Below are 26,116 nucleotides of genomic sequence, written 5' to 3'. Positions count from 1 at the left end.
AGTAGTAACCGGCTTCTGGAGTGCGCCAGGCAGCAGGGCAGCCAGTGTGGCAAGGAGCCAGAGCACGGACAGTCCCCCACCTGTAAAGAATAAAAAGTTGGCCAGTGCCCGGCGGGAGAGGGGAAAGAAATCAGCCACCAAAGCCCTTCCCAGGGGTACAGTTGGGGGTGTGGAGACAGCTGCGCCACCATCCAAGGTGGGGAAGGGGCACAGTAAAATCGGCAAGTCTGGGAAGATCTGCATGGCGGACAAGACCGCCACCAGCCCTGCTGCCCAGGACACTGTCACCACCAGCCCCGCTGCCCAGGACACTGTCGCCAGCAGCACCGCTGCCCAGGACACCGCCGGCAGCAGCACCGCTGCCCAGGACACGACCGCCAGCAGCACCGCAGGCCATTGAGCGCCAATGATTCCGACGCTACCGAGGCCACCACGGGAAGGATGAAGCACTCTGGGCACAAAGCCCCCTCCAGAACCAGTGGAGTTTCCCATCCGCTACCTCCGACCTTGGTAGGATGAAGCACTCTGGGCACAAAGCCCCCTCCAGAACCAGTGGAGAAAGGCATCCACTACCTCAGTCCTTGGCAGGATGAAGCACTCTGGGCACAAAGCCCCCTCCAGAACCAGTGGAGTATCACATCCACTACCTCAGTCCTTGGCAGGATGAAGCACTCTGGCCACAAAGCCCCCTCCAGAAACCAGTGGAGAATGTTATCCACTTGAGAAACTGTGGCTTTGCACTCCCCAGGATATAGCAGTGGGCAACCCACCCACTGTAGAGACTTGAGAGACTGTGGCTTTGCACTCTCCACGACTGAACAGTGGGCATGCAGCCCCCTCGTGGATCTGGCGTTGTGCACTCATCCGGCTGAGGTGCCCCCCCTTCCCTTCCCACTGAGGTGCCTGTTTTATTTCTATCTGATGCCCCAGCAGTGTTCTCTCCGTCTTGTTCGGGTATTGAGTGTGGGCCTCGCCCATGCCTTTTGGGCCCTGTGGTCCACAAACTATGATAGTGGAATACCTTGGACTTGTAGTCTTGGTGTATGTATTTGTTTATAGTGTGAATTTCTTAATATATGTATATATTTTTGATTACTATCTTCATATATATTACAATCATTCGACTCATTTCCTTTTGTCCTTGCATTCTTCCAGGGGGGATTGGGGGGTGTAACTGTGATGTATTGTAAGGAAATGCCTCCTTGGCATGGTTACCCCCTGACTTTTTTGCCTTTGCTGATGCTAAGTTTTGATTTGAAAGTGGGCTGAGGCCTGCTAACCAGGCCCCAGCACCAGTGTTCTTTCCCTAACCTGTACTTTTATTTTCACAATTGGCACACCCTGGCATCCAGATAAGTCCCTTTTAACTGGTACCCCTAGTACCAGGGGCCCTGATGCCAGGGAAGGTCTCTAAGGGCTGCAGCATAACTTATGCCACCCTGGGGACCCCTCACTCAGCACAGACACACTGCTTGCCAGCTTGTGTGTGCTGGTGAGGACAAAACGAGTAAGTCGACATGGCACTCCCCTCAGGGTGCCATGCCAACCTCACACTGCCTATGCAGTATAGATAAGTCACCCCTCTAGCAGGCCTTACAACCCTAAGGCAGGGTGCACTATACCATAGGTGAGGGCCCAAGTGCATGAGCACTGTGCCCCTACAGTGTCTAAGCAAAACCTTAGACATTGTAAGTGCAGGGTAGCCATAAGAGTATATGGTCTGGGAGTCTGTCATGCACGAACTCCACAGCACCATAATGGCTACACTGAAAACTGTGAAGTTTGATATCAAACTTCTCAGCACAATGAATGCACACTGATGCCAGTGTACATTTTATTGGAACATACACCCCTGAGGGCACCTTAGAGGTGCCCCCTGAAACCTTAACCAACTACCCGTGTAGGCTGACTGGTTTTAGCAGCCTGCCACACTCGAGACATGTTGCTGGCCACATGGGGAGAGTGCCTTTGTCACTCTGTGGCTAGTAACAAAGCCTGTACTGGGTGGAGATGCTTATCACCTGCCCCTTGCAGGAACTGTAACACCTGGAGGTGAGCCTCTAAAGGCTCACCCCCTTTGTTACAGCACCCCAGGGCATTCCAGCTAGTGCAGTTGCCCGCCCCCTCCGGCCACGGCCCCACTTTTGGCGGCAAGGCCGGAGGAGATAATGAGAAAAACAAGGAGGAGTCAGTGGCCAGTCAGGACAGCCCCTAAGGCAACCTGAGCTGAGGTGACTCTGACTTTTAGAAATCCTCCATCTTGCAGATGGAGGATTCCCCCAGTAGGGATAGGGATGTGACCCCCTCCCCTTGGGAGGAGGCACAAAGAGGGTGTAGCCACCCTCAGGGCTAGTAGCCATTGGCTACTGCCCTCCCAGACCTAAACACACCCCCAGAACCTAGGAACTCAGATTCCTGCAACCTAAGAAGAAGAGGACTGCTAAGCTGAAAAACCCTGCAGAGAAGACGGAGACACCAACTGCTTTGGCCCCAGCTCTACCGGCCTGTCTCCCCCCTTCTAAAGACACTGCTCCAGCGACGCTTTCTTCAGGGACCAGCGATCTCTGAATCCTCAGAGGACTGCCCTGCTCTAGAAGGACCAAGATCTCCCGAGGACAGCGGCTCTGTTCACCCAAGACTGCAACTTTGTTACAAAGGAGCAACTTTAAAACAACTTGCGTTTCCCGCCGGAAGCGTGAGACTTGCTACTCTGCACCCGACGCCCCCAGCTCGACTTGTGGAGAACAAACACTTCAGGGAGGACTCCCCGGCGACTGCGAGACCGTGAGTAGCCAGAGTTGCCCCCCCTGAACCCCCACAGCGACGCCTGCAGAGGGAATCCCGAGGCTCCGCCTGACCGCGACTGCCTGTTCCTCAGATCCCGACGCCTGGAAAAGACTCTGCACCTGCAGCCCCCAGGACCTGAAGGATCCGAACTCCAGTGCAGGAGTGACCCCCAGGAGGCCCTATCCCTTGCCCAGGTGGTGGCTACCCCGAGGAGCCCCCCCCCTTGCCTGCCTGCATCGCTGAAGAGACCCCTTGGTCTCCCATTGATTTCTATTGGAAACCGGACGCGTGTTTGCACAGTGCACCCGGCCGCCCGCGTGCTGCTGAGGGTGTACTTTCTGTGCTAACTTGTGTCCCCCCCGGTGCCCTACAAAACCCCCCTGGTCTGCCCTCCGAAGACGCGGGTACTTACCTGCTGGCAGACTGGAACCGGGGCACCCCCTTCTCCATTGAAGCCTGTGCGTTTTGGGCACCACTTTGACCTCTGCACCTGACCGGCCCTGAGCTGCTGGTGTGGTAACTTTGGGGTTGCTCTGAAACCCCAACGGTGGGCTACCTTGGACCCAAACTTGAACCCCGTAGGTGGTTTTCTTACCTGCAAAAACTAACTAACTCTTACTCCCCCCAGGAACTGTTGAAAATTGCCCTGTGTCTAGTTTTAAAATAGCTATATGTGATTTATGTGAAGACTGTATATGCTACTTTGATTATTCAAAGTTCCTAAAGTACCTACCTGCAATACCTTTCATTTGAAGTATTACATGTAAAATTTGAACCTGTGGTTCTTAAAATAAACTAAGAAAATATATTTTTCTATACAAAAACCTATTGGCCTGGAATTGTCTCTGAGTGTGTGTTCCTCATTTATTGCCTGTGTGTGTACAACAAATGCTTAACACTACTCCTTTGATAAGCCTACTGTTCGACCACACTACCACAAAATAGAGCATTAGTATCATCTCTTTTTGCCACTATCTTACCTCTAAGGGGAACCCTTGGACTCTGTGCATACTATTCCTTACTTTGAAATAGTGCATACAGAGCCAACTTCCTACATGTATCATGATGTATTAGTGTGTGTGTTGTCGTGGGTGAGGGTGGGGGTGGGGTTGTTGCGTGTTGCGTGTGTGTGTCACTGTTTTTTCCCTCCCCTGTGTCGTAGGTGCAGTACTCACCGTGGTCTTCGCCGCCGGCGTTTGTGCTCCTGGTAGAGGAGCAGGAAGATAAGGGCTGGAAGAATCTGAAGTTCCGGTTCCATGGTGTCCTGGTTCCTCGTGGGATGTGTAGAGGTGAGTGTTTTCCCTTCCAAGTCCTGTTTCCGCTGTGTTTTTGTTCCAGGTGTATCCGCCCTGGAAAAGGTGGCGGATTGGTGGCTTGTAATAATGTGGGCGGTACATTGTCTTCCGCCTGTCTGTTGGCGGTGTTTGTTTGTACTGCCGTGGCGGTTGGAGTGTTAAAGTGGCTGTCTATGTTGGCGGTTTCCGCCACGGTCGTAATTCCATTTATTTTCCACCGGTTTTACCGCCACTTTAACACCGACCGCCAGGTTTGTAATGACCACCTTTGTTTGTATTACTTCATGTTGTAGATGCAATTCTAGAGAAACAATAGAAGGTATTGTGTTCTGCACTGTGTAGTTTGTTAAACCGTCTGCGTTATGAGAGAATGAAAATACATCCTGCAACATTACTTCAAGACACAGTAGATATATGTAGTGGATCTGGACAGTTGCTAAAAGTACTCAAGAGGATGTACAGGAGTTTTAATGGTGCTGTTTGCTGCTTTAGAAGAAGAATAGACACCTGTTAATGAGGTATTTGGACTTAGTTACTCGTAGCACCACGAATGTGAAGATTGCCCATACACAACTACACAAATGGAATTAGAGCGTTTTATTTATTTAACATTGCCAGGTTCCAAAAGTGGGACTTGTGAGAGATTAGTGAGAAAAACTACACAAAATAATGTATGTCCAAATTGTCGAACAGATGTTCTATTGACTTCAAATGTAGCAAGAACTGGGATGTATGTTATTTTAATGCTACCGCGATGCAGAGCAGATAGTAGAAAATTAGACACTGAGATTACTAGCTTCAAGAAGGACAAATATCTATTTCAGGTAAAACATATACTACTCTCACTATCGTTTTCCATGAAGAAGTTAGGATTAGATCTGGCCTGTTAGAAATGGGGTCTCTAGTTGGCAGTGGTTTGCACCCTGTCCAAGTAGGGACATTCACTCTGTTCAGGGTAAGGGGGTCACACAGCTAAGATAACCCCAGCTCACCCCATTGGTAGCTTGGCTCAAGCAGTTAGGCTCATCTCAGAGGCAATGTGTAGAATATTTGTATACGCCCACACAGTAACAAAGTGAAAATATCACAAAAGTATTCCGTTTAGAAAAATAGCTAATATTTATCTCAGTTAAACGAGACCAAAACAAGAATAAAACAACATACACTAGTCAGGATATCTCTTTTTAAAGGTTTAAGCAAGTCTTAATTCTTTGGAATCAACAGGTGTGTCTCTTTAGCACAAAGTACCTAGGATGTGTCAAAAACAAAGATGATGTGAGCCACAGGGGAGGTGAGGTGCTAGAAAAGCAAAATGATGTGTTGCTTTCTTACTGCGTGGCGGAGGTGATGTGTTGATTCTTTCTTCACCGGTGTGATGATGTGGTGGTTCCTTACTGGCAGGGGAGATGATGCATTGATTTGTGCCGCGCAGGAAAGAGGATGCATCGATTTCCGGACATGCAGCCTCAGTTCCTTACTACGATGCAGTGTTGATGACAAATTGATGCCCAAGGACGATGCGTGGAACATCCAGATGCGCTGTGTTGATGGAACTGCACTGAAACAAGCACTGTGTCAACTCTGCAGCTGTGGGACCGGCACTGCATTGGTTCTCTAGCCGTGGGACAGGCGCTGCATATATTTTTCAGCTGCAGCGTGTCAGTGCATGGATTTTCTCCTTCAGGTTTTCGCTTCCACTTCCAAGGCCTAGGGACTGGAGGTGGCACCACTTGGCAAGTCAGTACGCTCAGCAGAAGAGCCCAGGCACTGACAGAAACTTCTTAACAGGAGACAAGGTCAGTTCAAGCCCTTGGAGAAACTTGGAAAGCAGGATGGAGAAAGCTATGTCCAGTCCGTTCACTTCCAGGACAGAAGCAGAAATCATCAGGCCAGCACAACAAGGCAACATGCAGAGTGGCAGACCCTCCTACAGCATCCAGCTCTTCTTCCTGGCAAAATGTCCTCAGTCCAGAGGTGTTCTAACTATGTGGGGTCAGAGGTAAAATACTTATACCCATTTCTATCTTTGAAGTAGGCAAACTTCATAGATAAGTTTTTGCAGTGCACAAGACTCTGCCTTTCCCTGTCCTAGCCCCAGACACACTCCAGGGTGTTGGAGACTGCTTTGTTTGAGGACAGGCACAGCCCTATTCAGATGCAGGTGTCAGCTCCTAGCTCAGGACGACCCACCAGCTTGGTGATGGGCCATATGGATATGCAGGGCACTCCTCAGCTCCATTTGTGTGATTGATTAGAGTTAATGCACAAACAGCCAACTGTCATCCTGACCCAGACGTGTATTCCACAGACAGGCAGAGCCACAGAATGGTTAAGCAAGAAAATGGCCATTTTCTAAAAGGGGCATTTTCAAGCCCACAATTCGAAAACCATCTTCACCAAAAGATGTATTTTTACATTGTAAATTCATAGACCCCAGACTCCCAATGGGAAATTACCCTTACAAGATATTTCAAGACAATCCCCATGTTACTTTATGTGAATTACAGACCTTGCAATAGTGAGAACTGAATTAAGCAGTATTTCACTATCGGGACATGTAAAACATGCCAGTACATGTCCCACATTGTAAATACACTGCACCCTGTCCATGGGGCTGCCTTTGGCCTACCTTAGCGGTGACTTAAAGGGAAGGTTTGGGCCTGGCAACTGGGTCCACTTGCCAGGTCAAAATGTCTGTTTAAAACTGCACACACAGACACTGCAGTGGCAGGCCTGAGCCATGTTTACAGGGCTACTCGTGTGGGTGGCACAATTTGTGCTGCAGGCCCACTATAAACATTTGATTTACAGGCACTGGGCACACACAGTGCACTTACCAGGGACTTATGAGTAAATCAAATATGCCAATCATGGATAAACCAATTACCAATACACTTTAGACAGGAAGCACTTGCACTCTAGCACTGGTCAGCAGATGTAGAGTTCCCAGAGTTCTAAAACCAGCAAAAACAAAATGCAGTACACCGTCAAAAACAGGAGGTCAGAGGCAAAACTTTTGGGGATAACCCTGCAAAAAAGGCAATTTTCAACATGGTTGTTATACTATTTATCTAAAAAGTAGAAGTGGATGGACAGAATGTATTGATAGGAACCTTAAATTCACATAAAGATTGCCTTAGAAGTTACCAAATTCCTATTGTTTGTTTTTTGGAACTAGCAGTCTAAGGAAGGTCACAGTTGTACAGTGGAACAGTCTAGTTATTGTAGATGCCTTATCAGGATTTATGGCATCATGTGGTCTACCAAATGTGATGTCTTTATAAGCCTTTGCCTATACTGGTGTGCCTTATTTATCTAGTAGTACTTCTAATAAAGAAGTTCTCATTATTAGCATATGTTTCTTTGGATTAGTTGTGCAAATACAAATAAAATGATTGTTTGAAAAATTGTAGTGTGCACAATGTGCAGTGTTGCTTATTTGCATGAACAGACTGTGGAGTTCTGTTTTTTTTTATAAGCCTATGTTACCACTGTTCAAGGATGATGCTTTTTACAGTGCATCATTTATGTTGTATAAGTATAAAATCTGACAACATTAAAAAAGGGAAATTGAAGTGCTTATTTTCATTATAACATAGCATAACAGCATGAGAAATGTGTGGTGATTTATTGCTATTATGACGTTATGCATTGTTACAATGTCTAAGTTTAATTTATAATGTTATAAATTGTAAAACTAATCATTTTTCTTTTTTTCTTTTTTGTACAGTTGAATGCCGCCATCTATTGGAGTACTGCGGTTTACTAATTAGTTCTTCCAGTGTTGTATTAGATTACATTGTGAGGGTCTTCCGGACTATTATTTAAAAAAAGTACACCCACTTGCACAGTCAGACACCCACTTACAGTCCCATACAGTGGCTCACATACTCATGCATCTATACAGACACTCACTTCTCACATATCCACCCAGTCATTCAGATATCTACTTGCACACCCATACAAACTCATACAGCTACTCACACATCCCACACTCACTTACAGACACACCCATACAGGACACTCATACATGAACTCACACAGCCATACACCCCCTCAGATACCCATTCACTCACTCATAGAGTAACTGTAAAACCCACTCAGACTCACGCACACTCACACATTCACTCACACACCCACACAGACATACCCCACTAACATACCCATAGAGTCACAAAGGTTCTGACACTGCCACACAGTCACACACTCATACACCCATATGGATGCTCACACACCTATTCACACACCCACACACCTGTACAGCCACTCTCACACCCACTCATATACCTGTGCAGCCACTTATGCATCAACTCACACACCCACTTACCAACACAGACATTTACATCCCCACTAACACCTCCATAGAGTCACTTGACAAGCCACTGACACCCACACTGGAACTCAGACACCCATTCGCACACCCATACACCCACTCTCACATCAACTCAAAGACCCACACAGCCACTCACACACACACTCACACACCAATTCACACACCCACAAATCCACCACTATAGCTTTCTCACAGGCTCACATGGCTGCTCACACATCCACTCAGACACTAACACATCCACTCACAAACCCATTCACCCACTTACACATCCACACACATACCCAAAAAATCACTACTGCACCTCTGCACATACCCACACAGCCACTCACAAACCCACTCATACACCCATTCACACACTCAGACACCCACTGACACACTTATTCAAACACTCGCACCCACTCACACACGCAAAAAAACACTAACACACTCAGTCACAAACCCACACAGCCACTTAAACACCCAGTCACACACCCATTCACACACTCACACACCCACATAAACACTGCAACATCCACTGACAGACCCACACAGCCACTTGCAATCCCACTCATACACCCATTTACACAGTCGGACACCTACTCACACACCCATTCCCACACTAACAAACCACTATTTCAGCCACTAACAGATCCACAGAGCCACTCACACAACCACTCTCACACCCATACAAACACTAACACACCCACTCACAGTGCATATATGTAGACATCTGGCAGCAGGTATTCAGACATTGAAAAACAAACATATAACATATACTTTTTTCTTTTTTTAAGCCAAAATAGGCAGTTCTAAAAAGAACCATTTTTGTGTATTTGGAGCTGTGTTTTTTGGTGCTTTTTATTTTTTCTTTAAACAAACTATAACTATAAAAAGTAAAGTCCAGAAATGCACAGATCATGTGCAACAGTCTTCTTAAAAATAAATTAACATTTGTGGGTCATCACAGCCTACAGAATGCTGGCATTGACAGTTCCTCAATGGAAATTATTTAATTTCACACTGTGCAATAGGATGCGATCTTCAGCATTTGTGAGACAACTGCCGGAATATTAGCAGTGGCAGCAGCAGCAACAACTGTGTGTCCAGGTGCAAGAGGTGTGGCAGAACTTGATGTGGATGACTCCTCTGCATCCCTCCAGACTTCTGCTCTCACCAGTTAATGGGGGTGGATTGTCCTCAAATGTTTAAGCATGCTACTTGTCCGTCTAGACAGTTGTTTATTGCAAGGTTTGCATTGCCCAAACTTTGTGATTATTTTTTCTTTCTCCTGATGGGATGGAGAAAAAACTCCAAGCAATGGATTCCCTTTTTCTTCAAAGTTGTTCTTCTTCTCTCTCCTGCTTTTCCTTCTGCACTCTATCCTCCTGATGCCATTTGCAAAACAGTGTAGAAAATAACACCCAAAAAAGAAGGAGTTCCACCAGTGCTGGAGAGGTGTGATGACTGAGGAGACACCCCCAAAGAAAAATAAATGGGAAGAAACTACATGTAGGAGAGGTTGGCAGGTATTTTAACCAATCAAATGTATTTCTTACCCTGTCACATGGGATTTGCAGATCCGTTGTGGCGCTGCTGTGACGTCACCGTGAATCCAAAAATATGTATTAAAACAACTTTGTAAAATAGAATTATTTACTGTATCTACATTTCTATGATTTATGTTTTCAAGTGTTGTTTGAAATCACACTGGATCTGTGTTTCCCCCCGCGCAGCCCAGAACAGGAAGTATGCATGGGTTAAGCTTGTGGTGGATCTGCGAATCCCCCCCAAAAAATAACCATAATTATTGTTTTTAATATAATTTTGGCTATGTAATTTACTATTTTTATATCGTTTTTTTACCTTAATCATTTCTACTGTAAAATCACTTGAAAAACTAAGGTTAAAGTCATGGTATTATTAAGTGTGTTTTATAATTATATGTTTAAAAAAAAAAGTCTATAGAAATTTACTGAAAAAAACAAAGGTTACAGCTACATTATAGTTAGGAAATACCATTAAAAAACCTAGAAATTTGAAGAGAAAAATAAAGGTTACAGGGATGTTATAGTTAGGAAACCGAATTTAAAAAAACTTAGTAATTCACTGAAAAAACAAAGGTTAGAGGATCGTTATAGTCAGATCCGGAATTTCCACACACAAACCATAGAAATTCAGCTGTTAGAGTTATTTAAAATAACTGTACCTCATGCCCCAGGTGACTCTAACTCACACCCTTGCCATGCATCCCTACTCACCCCCACATATTACATCAGTAATGACATCTTCTGTAACATGATTCATAATGTAACTGCAACATTTCCAATAAAATTAATGCTGACAAAACTGTGCATGGCAGGAGAGCATGACTGCTGAATTTCTATGGTTTTGTGTGTGTACAATCTGACCCTAACTATAACATCCCTGTAACCTTTGTTTGTTTCACTGAATTTATAAATTATTTTTAAAGTTATGTTAAATTTAAATACATCATGCTAATCCAACCCTCGCTGTGCACTGCATTTGGCCGCACACTGCCTTTGCATGCGGCCAGGCCCTGCTGCCAACCCTCTGAAGGCATCCAACCCCATACCATGCAGGGCCTTACGGCAAATATATGGGGCCTCTACGCCATTTTGCCCACTTGCATACCCACAGTTAAAAGGGAGACGACGTGCTCTGTTCTCAACAGCAGATGACAAGAAAAAAAACACTTGTCACAGTCACTACCGAAAATATTGCGCTCTGAAAGAGCAATGACTCACCTCCATCAAGGTTTTCAGATAATTTTTCAGTGTAGAACTGCAGACATTACACACTTGCTTTGCCTTGGCAAAGAGCAACAAGTTAAGATGATTTGTACTTTAAGGAAGCGGAGCTTGAACTGGTGCACCTGCTTTGTTTATAATTGTAAGTGCTTCCCGTTGAGGTTTAATTTCTGTGAAATGAGCGTCAGTGCAAGAATGAATCATGACCTGCTTTGAAGAGGCCACAGTTTTGTGCAAAATTTCTCCCCAACTGGAGTACTTTCTACTGGCTAATTAGGAAGAGGTACTTTGTTGGGCAAAATGTATAGTGAAATTTTACACTACAGCTGTGTTAAGGACCCTGAGGTGATGTCTTCAGTTACCTTGTGTGCCTGCCATTTTGGCATGTATTGTTTTCGAGCATCTTCTTACTGATAACATGAAAATTACGAGATTACAAAGAGTTCAATCTCCGCCAAACAGGGGTACTTCTGACTAATGTGATTGTTCCTCTACCGTTTTTATAGTAGGGACCACAGGGAGAGCCTCAATGCCCCTGCGGTCCTGCCTCATTGCTCTTGCATGCAGGGAGCAGCAAAAATGCTGCTCCCTGCGTGCAAGAGCAATCCTTTTATTTGTTTTCCTGCCCACTTTTTGGACTAAGAGCTACCTTTCTGTTAAATTTGGTGTAATTTTGTCCAGTGGTTCGGGCTGTAGTTGTAAACCTATTGAAAATTGCATGGAAAAAACTGCTTTTTGGGACCCTCACTTTTTCTCTGCCCCCGCTTGACGAATCACTCAGAAAATTTCAAGATTGCAGCTCAAGCGAGAGGCAAACTTGTTTTGAAATTTTAGTGAGGCTTCGTCAAACAGCGCCAAAGGTATTGGTAAAACAAAAAACGTTTTTCCTATTGAAACTAGGTCCTAACTTTAACTACCTACTGGAAACTGCCAGTGGGTTTTTATATATATATGTATATATATGTATGTATATATATATATATATATATATATATATATATATACACACAACTATCTAAACTATATCTATCTATCATATATATATTACATGTATATCAATAGATAGATAGATAGATAGATAGATAGATAGATTTGAGGGCCCTCCAATACACAGGCAAAAGCTGCATAATTCTACAAAACATACTCTTCTCTAGTGATGAATGACAGTCACCCACCACAGTGAGTGCTGGTTTCTTGGGGAGATCTTTTATAACCTGAACTGATCCCTGTATTGTGCATCCAAATATTATCTGTCATAAGTATTTCAGCCTTTAAATATAAATATATTGTCCTACATTTTGCATAGATTTGCATAGATTTTCTGTTACTAGTTCCAGTGGGACAATATTTTTGTAGGTGGCATTTAGAAAACCATACTTCTGTCAGGCAGTAGCCTAACAAATATATTCTGTGTAAGACCATTAAAAATTAAATCTTCAAATCTTTCTGAGAAACTCCTAACCCACTCCTACAAAGCCCTCCACAACCAGGGTAGCACCTACCTTAACCACTACCTACACTTCGACCTCCCAGGAACCTCCGCTCCTTACACCACGCCCTCGCTCGAATCTTCTGCATTCAACGATCCAGCTCAGGAGGATGATCCTTCTCCCACCTCACAGCCAAAGCCTGGAATGCCCTCCCTCACCACCTCCGCACCCTAAATGACCGAATTCAGGGAGAGACTCAAGACCTGGCTTTTTGACTAACACCTGCAGCAAGGCCTGGATACCCGCTTGGGTTGACAAGACTCACTTTACAAATACTTCTTGATCGACTAAGAGCTAAGATTGTGTATTGACATTGCGAGAATCTCCAAAAGTGGTTTGGGCACTTGAACTGGATTGAATTGTCTGATTTTTGTCCACCTCTTATAGGCTCTGGCAATTTAAGGTCTGATGCATTATCGGCCAGGTTTCATGTCAGCACTTTTATTGCACAACATCTAAAATGCAGCTTAGCCAGAATCTCTGGACTGCATCAATCTAGCACTGCACAAATGGACCATATGCATACATTTAGAGAAATCCTGCTTCATTAATATTCATGAGGCAAAATACATCGTGATTCCTTGAACACAGCTGGTAATGCAGATATAGAGCTCACGACTGATAAGGGCAATCGGTAAACGTTTAATATTTCGTACTAGCAAACCATAGGCGCACTTCGTTGCCATTCACCTAAAGGGTGACCAGCTTCTTTTCACTGTAAGTCAAGGTGCTATTAGTTATGCCAATTTGACACAACACGGTTTTTTTCCATATAAAAGCTGCCATTTTCCATTAGAAAGAACGGAATATTGTCCCTTATTGTCACATACAGAGCTCTGGGCCTTACAATCCCTATATGAGGGCTGCTTCCATCACCATACATGTGTGGCAAGCATGTATCCTGCAAACTAATCCTCTAGTAAATGTGTTACCATCAACATTTTCTTGTTTGATGTAGCCATCTATTCAGAAAATACATTTTGACAGACGAGAGATTCCTGTTCAGTTAGGGTGAGGATTTACAGCAAGCAGACCAAAGTAACCCTGCTGCTTTGACGCTTGCAAAAGGAATAATTTTTTACGGTGATGAAAAAATCCAACAGAGGGAGACGCCTGCTATACCTCAGGGATCGGGCCCAGAGGCGGTCTCCGGAGTTTCAAAGTCCGACAGCTGAGTCTGTAAACATGTTTAGTCACAGCTTGGGGCAACCTGCTGCAATTTCTTATTTTTGTGTTAAAAACGGAAGCCGGAATGGTACGTATACGGCTGGATTTTACATCAAAGAGTAAAAATAAAGCTTTAAAGAAGATTAGGCGTTCATTTGTCGGCTTACTGTAGATTCTGGAACTGCTATCTACGTCTCCGCAGGATCCACGTTACATTTTCAAATTTAAAATCTTATTAGAAGCAGCTGCGAAGCTTTGGTGACGATGAAATAGTGCAGACGGATTTATTATACTGTCATTTCTTCGGACCGGGAAGGGAAACCGTTCGCGCATCTATATATTTACTTTTAATTATTTACGCCTACAGTGGCAGGCTTCAAAAATGCACACAACGCTAAAATAGCTCGCACGAACCTATGATATGACATCCTGACCATGCCAGAATGATTTTTAGAAAAAGATACCCACAATGTTCTAGGACACTTCAAGACAACTTCATAACATCCGAGGAATAACCAACAGAGTTGCCGCAAGCAAAGTGTTAGTTGGCAAAGTGCAGGTTTTTACACACTACTAAGACAATGTTTCACTTTATCACCGCGTCCCTCTTTCATGTTACATTCCTGTTAATGTACCTATGTAAATATGTCCCTAAATAGTCATAACTGTACTTCTGAGGCATAGGCGTATATTTGTAATACAATTATGATTAGGTCTCGCCTGCAGCAGCGCATGCGCTGCAGGCGCTTGTCAGAGGTATGGTATACAACAAGGGGCTTGCACCCCGCCCATTGCTTAACATTCATCGGTTTCTTTGTCACTGTTATTTGCTGCCTTCTAATTGGCTAGCGTGTGCTTGCCTCATTACCACTTCTTTCAGCTTGAGCACGGACCGAATGAATGCTTCTACTTGGTTGTTGTCTTTCCGCTGATCGCACTGTGAATGAGGCACTACTTTTATTTTTTCGATTCCCTGTTGTCCTTGTTGAACCTCTTGCCACTTGTAGCTATGCTTTTATGTGCCCCACACACTTCAAATAAGATCTTTTCTCCTTTGAAATGAATGTTTATTGTTCCAACTAATGTAACCTGCTTTTATTGTGACAATAGAAGTTACCTGCGTCCAAGTGTATTTTCACTAAGACAAGAACATGGGGCTATTGCTTTCTTTGCGTGTTAGGTTTTTTCCCCTCAAATGTCATATTTTTTTCCTTTTTCGAGCATGGGGAGGTGTTGTGCTGAGTCCTAACAAGCATTAGCAAAGCCAACAGGTCTCTCCTCTGAGACTATTGGCTTTGCCATTACCTTTTTGTTAAATCTGTTCAGAATGGACATTACCAATATTTGGAATGATTTGTAGCCATATTATATAGTAGTGTGGCTGCTGTGCAACATGGCTAAAAATATTAATAATAAAAGGATTATTATACATCATGTGCTAATGTTTTTTAAACAAAAATCGCAATAGACCTGACAGCATCATTGTGCTTTGGGAAATTATTTTTAGCCACACAGCAAAGCATCCATGCTGCTGTGCAGCATGGCGACTAAACATTGCCAAGTCCATTAGCTCTCATGGGTGAGATGTGCTGGCTTTGCCAATGATTGTTTTTTTGAGGAACTTACAAAGTATTCCAAGAATGTGCTTGGTATTCTGTGACTAGTGAAGATGTCAAGGAATATTCACACCTATTTACTCATCTCAAAATGTAACAAACATGCATTTACGCACAGAGAAATGTGATGCAAAGGTAAATTTCCTCTTTAAAAATATCTTCTTGTTGAGAAAATCTTTTCTCCAAACCCCATCAGTTTTGGGAGTTTTACCTCTTCATCACAAACACATTTACTCCACCTTGTGATAGACGGGACATTACAAGCATATCCAGCAAGGGCAACTATCTGAATAAACCTCAACATGTGTTCGTTCCTTTTTGACAAACCTTTGCAGATTGGCCGGCCTAGATTGCTCACAAACCCGCACAAGTTGAAATGCTGACATACGGCAGAATTTCTCTGTGAGAATATCTCATTTGGCCCCACCATCCCAAATTCTGCCGAACAGTATGTATTGTGCGTCCTCATAAATGTTTTTTGTGTGCACTAACATTAACTTTGGTGTGCATAGTTAGCTGCAACAACATCTTCATACAAATAATATTTACATAGTCAAAGAAAGGCTGCATTGCTGAAACATACCCAAATTACTCCTGAGACTACATTTCCATCACCTGGCCAAGGTCATGGGAGTTTCCAGGCACTAAGGATGAGTGCTGCAGAATTTCGATTATGACATCATATTGCAGGATCACCGGGCCACTGATTGTAGTGTTGCATGGGGCATTGGGCATTGGTCAACAGGTGACGGAATGGTGTAATTTCAACTGATTGTAATGAACGATGCACAGCTGACAGTAGAAATTGGAAATTCCTAATTGTGTGGTCACAAGGCCATTGATTCTAATGTTGATCGAGAACATGATCTAGTTCTATGCTCCTTTCCCTAGAATCAGAAGAGAAGCCAAGTTCTACATCAATACATGTGGTGCAGAATCTAACCATACTGACCCAACACTTGGGTAAGCATAGTTCACAATTTCATAGCTTCTTATTCAAGTTGAATGTGTTTACCTGCCTGTGTTGTTTCATAAACCAATAGTGTGTATTCTCTATTTCAGAACCATCTTTAAAACTCACTGAAGGTCATGAAGATCATGTTCCTCCTGCACAACAAAGAATGACTTGCATGTGTTGCATGCCAGATGAGTGTGCAAGAACAGCTAGTAGGAAAACAGCTGCTGGCATTTCCTCCTAATATAGACATCTTATGTTTAGCAACTGATTTACAGAAAAATGGATGAACACTCTCTCCCAGTGCACTGTGACAAGACTGATGTGCGCTTATCCTCAGGGGGCAGGCTAGGTAGCTTTCTCAAATTCTGTGGATGAAGACTTATTTTCTAGTGGTACCCGAGTCAGGCAGAGGCAGCTGGGATTTGTGATGATGTTAACATCTCAGATAGCAGAAGCAGAATCTGAACATAAGTAGTTTTAGCACAAGTGACAGGACCAAATTGTTGTAGACAGTTGTACTTGAACCATCTCCCCTTGATCTTTCCTGGATCATGACTGTCCTTTTTAAGTCTCAGTTAAGACCGCACATGTGCTGTTTCTTGTGAGATCTTCTGTTACCTTATAATGAGTGTAGAGGCCATCAATTGCTTACCATTGGTTGGCTTCATTGTTACTCTCATTTGCTTTCTTCCTATTCGTTAGCTAACATAGACATTCCTTCCTCTTCTTGTGTTTGTCCCTTCCCTGGAGCATAGATGCATTACTGTGGCCTTCCACTGCTCTCTTTTTCAGGTACAATTTTTATTTTATGTACTCTCCAAGAGTGCATGTGATTTCTAGCTGTCTTCTTTGTGTACCTCTCCCCCTCCGTGTTCATCCCCACTTTCCTCCTGCTCATCCTCTGCTGTCTGTGTGTTGTACCAGCCCCTCCCGTCCACTGCTGTTGTTTGAGTGCTTGTGCATGTGCTTTAACATTTGCTTTCCCAGCCCTTGCCACCAACTCTCTGCTGCCCATGTGCTTCCCTAGCCACTCTCATACATCCTTATTTGCCCAAGTGCTTGTCCCAAAGCCTCCCCCATCCTTCATTGTCCGCTTGCTTGTCCCACTCTCTGTTGTCATGTGCTTAGCTCAGCCCCTCCTACCCACACTCCATTGTTCGTGTCATTGCACCACACTCTCCAGCCACTCCTTTGTTGTTTGTGTGTTTGCCCGAGATCTGTCCGGCCAACCCTCCATTATTGGTGTGGTTGTCCCAGCCCCTCCTGTCCACCCTCCATTGTCTTTGACTTTAACCCAGCCATTTCCGCCCACTCTTCCTTGTCAATGTGCTTGCCCCAGCCATTCCTGCCCACCCTCCATTATCTGTATGCTTGTCCCAACGTTCCCACCCATCCTCCATTGTCCATGTGCTCCCTCTCAGCTGTCCTCTCCCACCATATGTGTCCTTCTGTCCCATCATCCCTCCCTTGGTTTTGCCTAGTCCCCAATCGCTTGATTGATTTTTTTTCCAACAAACAAGAGTTCGGTGGGGACGAGGCAACATAGAGAGTGGAGGGTGGGAATGAAGGACACAGTTGGGAGGAGAAGACAAGCGAAATGGGATGTGGGAGCACACAGCTACAAATAATAAAAAAAAAATCCTATGATGTGGCAAGCGCTCATATGCATTATGTTCTATCACTGGCCACGTTATAGTGCTTTTTTTTGTTAGTTTTAGCTCTACTGCATAGCAACCTGCTGCTGTACAAAATGGCTGCAAATGATTGCCAAAGCCAATAGTCTTTATAGGTGCGATGTATTGGATTTGCCAATGCTTGTTATTGTTTCTGTTTCCAAGGTGAGCCACTGCTTCAACACAGATATACATTCAATCAGTTTGATGCATTTTCTCTTGGAAAACAGGCTTGTGACCAATTTTTCAGTCTGCCTCTGAGCTTAGCTGTTCAGCAATATTGCCTGGCTTTGGCTCAGATTGGTGTACAGCCAGTTATACAAGCTCTTACTCTGAAAGTAGTAATTTAAACATTATTCCGGAGTAGCAACATAGAAAGGCGCAAAATTAAATTTGCAGAGTCTGCTGGCGTTGAGAACAACTTGAACAATATATCACTGATCCTATCTGGAGTCTCACAGTAAACGCCATTGAGGCTTTCCCTCCAAGGAGAACCACTGAACCACATCCTGGACAAAATATGGAGAAGATTTGGACAGCACTTCACTCTATGAGTGAAGCTGAGCTGAGCACATGTGTCTGGTGAGACTCATTCTAAAACATAATTCCTAAATTTCAGCCAAGCATAGTGTAGTTGCAGTGATTAAGCTGTGCCTGTTATTGCAGTTTTTGGGAAACGACATTGATTTTGGGTAGTAGGGCGTATTTATCATCAACAGCTTTTGACCCAGAGCTTGAGAGAGAAAGACAAGCAAGATGAAAAAGATTGGAAAACAGTGAAACAGGGAGAAATCAGCGAAGAAAAGAACCTGAAAGAGTGTCATAAAAACTAATGAAATGTAGGATGTTGAAGGAAAAGGCATGAGGTGCAACGAAGACTAGGCAGCCTTGGTATTCGCCCATACCAGCTTCCAACTGTGATGAGATGGGCTCCTAAGAAAAGCTTTGTGTCCTTGTACATAGTATTAATTTTTTCTTGCAACTACTTTGTAGTTGTTAACTATATCAATATTCATATGCAAAATATTGGATAAATCTCTTTTTTTACTTGAATAGGCGAGAAAAAAAAGGGTCAGGATTTCAATCTCAAACCGCAGAGGGAAGATGTTGGGTGCCCTGTAAATTAAATGCAGAACCACAGAATACTGACATGGGAGAGAAAGGAAGCTTTGAAAGACTGGGCAATGGAGAATCAGAAAGCTAGACTACTAATCAATGCATTGGCTCACAACTTTAATCAGTTTGTCTACCAATTCTGTATCGCTCATCTTTTTTATCCTCCCCCCCTTTACCAGTTCCCTCTCACAGCCCTTCCGAGACTCCCTCAGTTGTATTCTATTTTTTGTCTAGTTGTATTTTGGAGCACGTCCATCTGATGCGGATTAGGGGCGTTAGGGGCAGCGAAGCTTGTTGAGACGTCCCCATGGCTTTTCGGGAGAGTGGTGCATTCCTGAGAAACACAGGGGTTTGATTTGCGGGGATTGGCATGGGTGGAGCTTTTGAGGTCTATTATAAATTTTGGGCTGTCTCTTTGCCACTGGCACACCCAGGGGCAGGGATTTCCAAGTAGCATCACACATAATTTAGACCTCATTAACAACAGTTATATTAATCTGTCTGCGTGTTATTTGTAGAAATAAATTGTTACAGAGTAGGGAGTGTGAGAAAAGGCCTCTTTTGTCATTGGTAGCCCCCACTTTTTGCCTGGTATTTGATGTAGTCTCAAAGTTGTTAGTGCCCAGGGCCCCTGCTAACTATGTCCCCTAGGCCAGGTCTCTTTCCTTAAAACTGTTGTGATGCATTGGCACAATTGGCAACACCTTTATCTGCCACTTTAAGTCCCTAGTAAATGGCACTTAGGTACCTAGGGCTTGGAGTACTAATGGTAGGGCCCTGAGGATAGCAGCACAGATTGTGCCACCCTCTAGGGCCAGGCTTCCAGAATCACCCAGCACTGCCATTGCAGGCTGAGTGTTCTGATACAGTCCTAAAAGACAGACTTGACATGACAGACAGCCGGTGTGCCCTGTCCACTACACACTGAATGCACTATAGGTACATCACCCCTCTGGCAGGCCTACCAGCCCTAAGGCACGGGGCATTATAGTGTATGTGAAGGCATAAAAGCATGAGCAATATGCCCCTTCTGTGTCCGTGCTAAACCTGGGACATAGTAAGTGAATAGAGCAGCCGTTTTAATACATATGCTGGACACTGGTCAGTACAAATTTCACAGCTACATGAGGGCTACTCTGAACCTTGGGTTGTTTGGTATCAAACAACTCAGAATGATGAGGATTTATTACAAAATGTAGCCAGGGGTCACCTTAGAGGTGCCCCCGGCAAAAGCTAACTACCTGGCATGGTTGCTCGCTGGTCCCAACTAGCCTGTCACCACCCTACAAGATTTTGGAGCCCTGGGGTAAGAGATGCTGCTCTCTGGGTCCCAGAACAAAGCCCGTCCTGGGTGGAGGTGCAAATACCCCCTGCCTCAGAAGTGTGCATGACCCGCTAGCGAGCTTGAAAGGGTTTTCCGCTCTTGAAACGTGACTCCCAAGCCTGCTTCTAGCAGTAGATGGCCGCCCCCATTGCAAACCCCTACTTTTGGCAGAGGCAACTGCAGGAAAACCACACAAATGACAGGAGGAGTGGTCAGACCCAGCTTACACCACCCCTAAGGTGTTGCATGCAAGGTGACCCCTCCATTTTATTTTCCTCCATCTTGCATGGTAGGAAAATAGTCAATCAGGGATAGGGAAGTGACCTCTGCCCACAGGAAGTAGGCACATAGTGGGGGTGGCCACACTAAGGTAGATGAGCCATTTCTCACTATTAGATACTCCCTTAAGCATCCACTAAATACAGTATTTAATTGCATCCTTAGACCAAGAAATCAGATTCCAAGGACAAAGGAATACCAGCAACAAAGAAGACCCAAGGCTCGATAACTGAAGTCCTGCTGCACAAAGAAAAGGCGCCAACACTGCCTGCTGCACCCAGGACTTAACAATCACTGCTGAGGGGTTGCTTGGACACTGGATGGACTCAACAAACTCTCAGAGTACTCTCACTCTTCAAAAATCACCAAAGATCTCCCTCCAGAGTGAAGGCATCACTCTCCTGCAACCCTAGACCAAAGACCCAGTGAAGGCCACTTCACTGACTGGCTGCTGATCATGGAACTGGACACCAGTGCCCGGCCAAACTCCACCCAACGGACGGTGAGGACAAACCCTGCAAGTGTGCCAAGTTTGGTGGCAATGCACCCTCTAGTGGCCAAACCATGTAATAGCCCCAAGTACTGGTCACTTCACATCAAACACCCAGATGGACAGTCAATTCCAGACTTTAAAAGGACCAGGAGGAAGCCCCAATCAAGGGACTCCAGAAACCACCATGATCTCCCACCAGAGTGCCCCTGCTGACCTGCAAGCGACCCTCAAAGATACCTACCTCCTAACAGAGGTAGTAGCTTTGGTGTGTTGCAAGGTGAACAGAACAGGCTGGAGGTGGAAGAAGTCAGTGGTCAGCGTCTGAAGACTACTGGCAAAGCAGTGGCTAAGAGACCTTTGAGGGCAGGTAAATCTACTTTTACACAACATAATGTCAAAGTTGATGGGGGCTGGTGGGTCTTGTGATTGGTATCAATCAGTGTTGGGGATGGTTCGGTAAATGAGATCATTACACAAGGTAAGAAAAAAGATAGGAAGGAACGTGATGGAGTGGTTTCTAAAGTTGTTTCAGTGGGTGAAGTGAGTTCAGAGGGCAATTCAAGTAAACAAGACAAATCGAAAGGCAGTGAGGTAAACAAGAAGGGCAGCATAAAAAACAAGAAGTTGCTTGTATGGGTGTGTCTATGCCTTTGGGGTGCGTTTGGCACAAGCTACAACAGACAACATTTGGAAACGGGTATTTGTGGATATACTTTTACATAGGGAGGTACAAGCTAAGAATGGGTTAAAGAAGGAGGATGGGGTGTTGGCAAGACGCACAAGGGTCCCTACCACTATTGAAAACTGGACGTCAGCTTTTTTAATTTATGCAAGTGTTTTTTTGTGAGCGCCATCTGGAGCGATGTGTTGCAATTTTGAAATATGTGTATGTTGTGTGGAGAGCCCAGCTTGATTATGGTGGCTTTGCATGGTTCAGATATGATGAAGAGTTTTATGCTCAGTTGGCAGTTAACCCTGACAAGGAGTGGGGTAGGGTAGATAATTAATTATGGATGCAATTGATGAGCACCTCTAAACCTCTTCCGTTTGTGCATGCGGTGAGTGATTTGCCACTACAGTACAAGCACTTTCTTGGGCATCCTACCCAGTTTGGGGTGGGGGTTGCAGGGAGAGGACAGTTGCCGCAGAGCGGGTCATGTTGATCCTTCATAGAGGGCAAGGTATTAGACTGCAGTGTCCTTTCAGGCATGATTGTGCCAACTGTGCTGTGCCAACTGTGGGGGAAAACACCCAGTCTTGCAATGTTTTGGTAACCACCTCACCGGGTGGCTAGGTCAGTTCAGGGAAATGACAGGGGTAAGGGATGATATCAATTGCTGGGAAAATGGGTCCTACTCCTGTTATTATCTAGGTTTTGAGTTACTAGTTACAGTTCTATCCTAGGTATCAGGATGCAAAATGTCTTCTTTGGGGTTTCAAATAATGTTTTTGCTTATGTAATCAGGGTCTTCGTCAAAGACGGTGGGCTAATTATTTGAAATCGCCATTGGCTAACCATGACATTGTTAGACAGAAGCTTCAGAAGAAAGTCCAGGCAGGTAGAACTTTAGGCCCTTTTGACTATTGGTCTTCACCAGATTTGACAATCTTACCTTTGGGAGTAGTTTCAAAAAAGAACCAGGAGAATAGTGGTTGATCCGTCACTTGTCTTGGTGAGTCAGTGAAAGACTACATAGCAATGGAAGACTCTGCTGTGTATTATTCATCAATAGACAAAGTCACACAGTTGGTGAAGTTGTGTGATGAAAGTGCAGAAATGGCATGATCCAATATCAAGTATGCAGTTAGGCTTTTGCTGGTTCATCCAGACGATTTTTATCTGCTTGGTTTACAGTTTTATGGTCTTCTTTTTATTGATAGGATGTTGCCTATGGGTTGCTCTGTTTATTGCTCCTTGTTTGGAATGTTTAGTTGTTTTTTGCAGTGTTTTTCTTAGATCAGAAGCGGTACAGGCTTTGTGACACATTATCTTTTTTACTATTTGGAAGGAGGGGTTCAGGGGACTGTCATCAAGTTTTGAAGGATTTTCAAGAGGTTATGTCAGAGATGGGAATGTCTTTGCCCCCAGAGAAGACAGAGGGGCTGGTTACCAAGAACACTTTTGGGCACTGAACATGATTAGGTGAAGATAGTGGTTTGTTTGCCCAAGACAAGATTAAAAAAAATTGATTGAACTGTTGGAGGAGGTGGTAGTATGTTCAAAAATGGAATTGAAATAGGTATTACAGCTCCTGGGTCATTTGAATTTTGCATGTCGAGTTGTGAGGACAGAGAGAACCTTTTGCAGGTGACTTAAGTTTTCCATAGCTGGAGCAGTGATGCCACGTCACAGAGTGCATTTGCGTGCCTGTTTAAAGGCTGATTTGCTGATGTGGATTGCACTTGTGAAAGATTTCATGGTGTGACGATGTTGGCCTTGGAGGAGGATTGGAAGGGAAGGGAACAGAGGAGTGTGTTTTTTGGTGGCATCCTTGGGACAGGATTTGGATCTCAAGTGTGGGGCATTGAAGGGAAAACTATAGAGGGAGGGGGTATAGTGGTTCATTATGGGTGGAGGTGGTGATTTTACAAGGTATTAGTTAGATTTCTAGTTTTGTAAGGCTTTTGCCACGGGTGATTTTTTGGAGATAATGAATTTATGTTATGCCAGACTGGTTCTATTAAAACAGCCTTTTACCCCTGAATTTGTGTATTTTGTTTCTGTTGGTGCGCCGTCTGCCCGATTGGGGCTCAGAGGAAGGGAGCCTTGCAGAGTCTCCCCCAAAGGCTTGTTGGGAGAATGGCGTGTTCCTAATAAACATAGGGATTTGAGTGGTGGGGGGCTGGCATGGATGTAGCTTTGGGTAGGTTGTAGGTCTATTATGAATTTTGGGCAGTCTCTTTGCCATTGACACACCTAGGGGCAGGAATTCATCTGGTAGCATCACCGTCCCTTGTGTTGGTATTATGTTTTTAGAGCAGTCTATCTTTAATCCATTTGTTTGGATTTTTCCTGGGGCTATAATTTTATAATATGTATGGTCATTAGTAAAACAGGTCTGTGTCTCTGGATTTTCTGTAGATGTGATGTGCTTGGGTTGCTGTTGGTAGGCAGGTCTGGCTGACGGTCGGGGCAACAGGACAATCATTATTTTAGGGGGGCTCAAATGAGGGCATCAACACAGATCAGTTCAGTCTGGGATATGGTTGAGAAGCAAACAGTTGATTGGGGCGAAGGGAATAGGGAGTGTGTTTTTGGAGGCTGCAATGGGGCAGTATTTGTATCATAGGTTTGGGGCATGGAAGGGAATACTATGGAGGGAGGGGGTATTGTGGTTTATTATGGGTGTTAGGGGATCAGGATTTTACAATGCATTAGTGAGGTTTCTAGTTTTTGTAAGGCTTTTGCTGAGGGTGATTTTTTGGAGATCATGAATTTATGTTATGCCACACCTGTTCTATTAAAACAACATTTTCACCATTGAATTAATGTACTTTTTTCTGTTGGTGCACCATCTTTCCTGACCTCCAGTGCCTGGGCATGCTGGGGAGACGCCTTTATCCTGGAGGGAATTTGCTTTCAAGACAGCATTGCCCACCAAGGCTTTGGATAAGCTTGCGATTATTGTTGGGGTTCAGGTCTCACTATCTACACTCTATTAATCTTGTCTGCTAAGCTCTACCTCTTCTCTTACTCATTTAGCTTTTGATCCACATATCATAGCGGGTGTGTGTGAAAATCCCAGAGCACATGCTACAACGAAAATACGGACATGCAACAACAAGTGCTTCTGTGTCTTTTCTCCCTTTCATGTGTTCCCTCGCCTCTTTTGAGGTATCACAATCTCGGTACCTCAAAAGAGAGTTGGGGACAGACAAAACTTTCAGAAAATCTGTCTTCAGCCAGAGAAGATTTCCATACTGCCTAATTGGACATGGATCCGGCTGAGAGTCCACTTCAGGAGATGGCTCAAGCCATTGTTAAAATTTGGGGGAATTTGGTAACCGCTAGCCAGGAAATATACTTTCTGTTGAACTGCTTTTTATCAGCTGTCAGTTTTCGCCCCTGTAGGCCCGGACCCAATAATGGATTCTGTTCCTGTTCTAATCAGCATTGTGGGGGGGAGGATAATTTAACTGGGGGCTCATCGGCAACAAGATCTGCCACTCCTTAGATGCACCTGACAAATACTCCAGCAACCCTTCGAATTTTCAGTCATTTTTGACCCAGTGTCAATTACATTTTTCATCAATGCCCCAGCATTTTTCCAGTTACACAGCTAAAATGACTAATTTTGTCCTAATTTTAAAAGGAAGAGCTCACTTAGATGGCTCCCTTGATTACAAATAACAGTTTGTTGCAGGCTAAATATGAATTATTCATGCCTCAGTCTAAAGCTGTGTTTGAGAAGAAACAAGCCTTGCAGATGGCCCCTATGGGGCTTCTCACGCTCAGACAAAGAAACCAAGAGCTTGTCTCTTATATTAATCCATATCAACAGTTAATGCCTGATGCTGCTTGGGCAAACAAGGCAGGTGCCTTTTTCAAGGCATTATGGAAGAATTAAAATACACTCTCTCTTTGGTTGAATCACCCACTACTACTGCAGCACGCATAAATTTGACTCTATAAACTGGAGAACAAAACAAAGAAGGGGAAAAAATAGAAGAGAAGGCTTCTGTGCTGTACCTGCTATCCGCCCTACTACAGAAGGTGATGTAGGGAAATATGTGCCTGAGAAACCAGTGCAGCTGCAACGTGTCAGGAAGGCTTACCTTAGAGGAATAGGCACATAGAAAAATAACTTATTGTGAGACTGCCGGCCATTATGTCTAAC

Source organism: Pleurodeles waltl, chromosome 1_1, assembly GCF_031143425.1.
Source record: "Pleurodeles waltl isolate 20211129_DDA chromosome 1_1, aPleWal1.hap1.20221129, whole genome shotgun sequence".
In the NCBI taxonomy this organism is placed as follows: Eukaryota; Metazoa; Chordata; class Amphibia; order Caudata; family Salamandridae; genus Pleurodeles; species Pleurodeles waltl.
Note: the sequence above shows the minus strand (reverse complement) of the source record.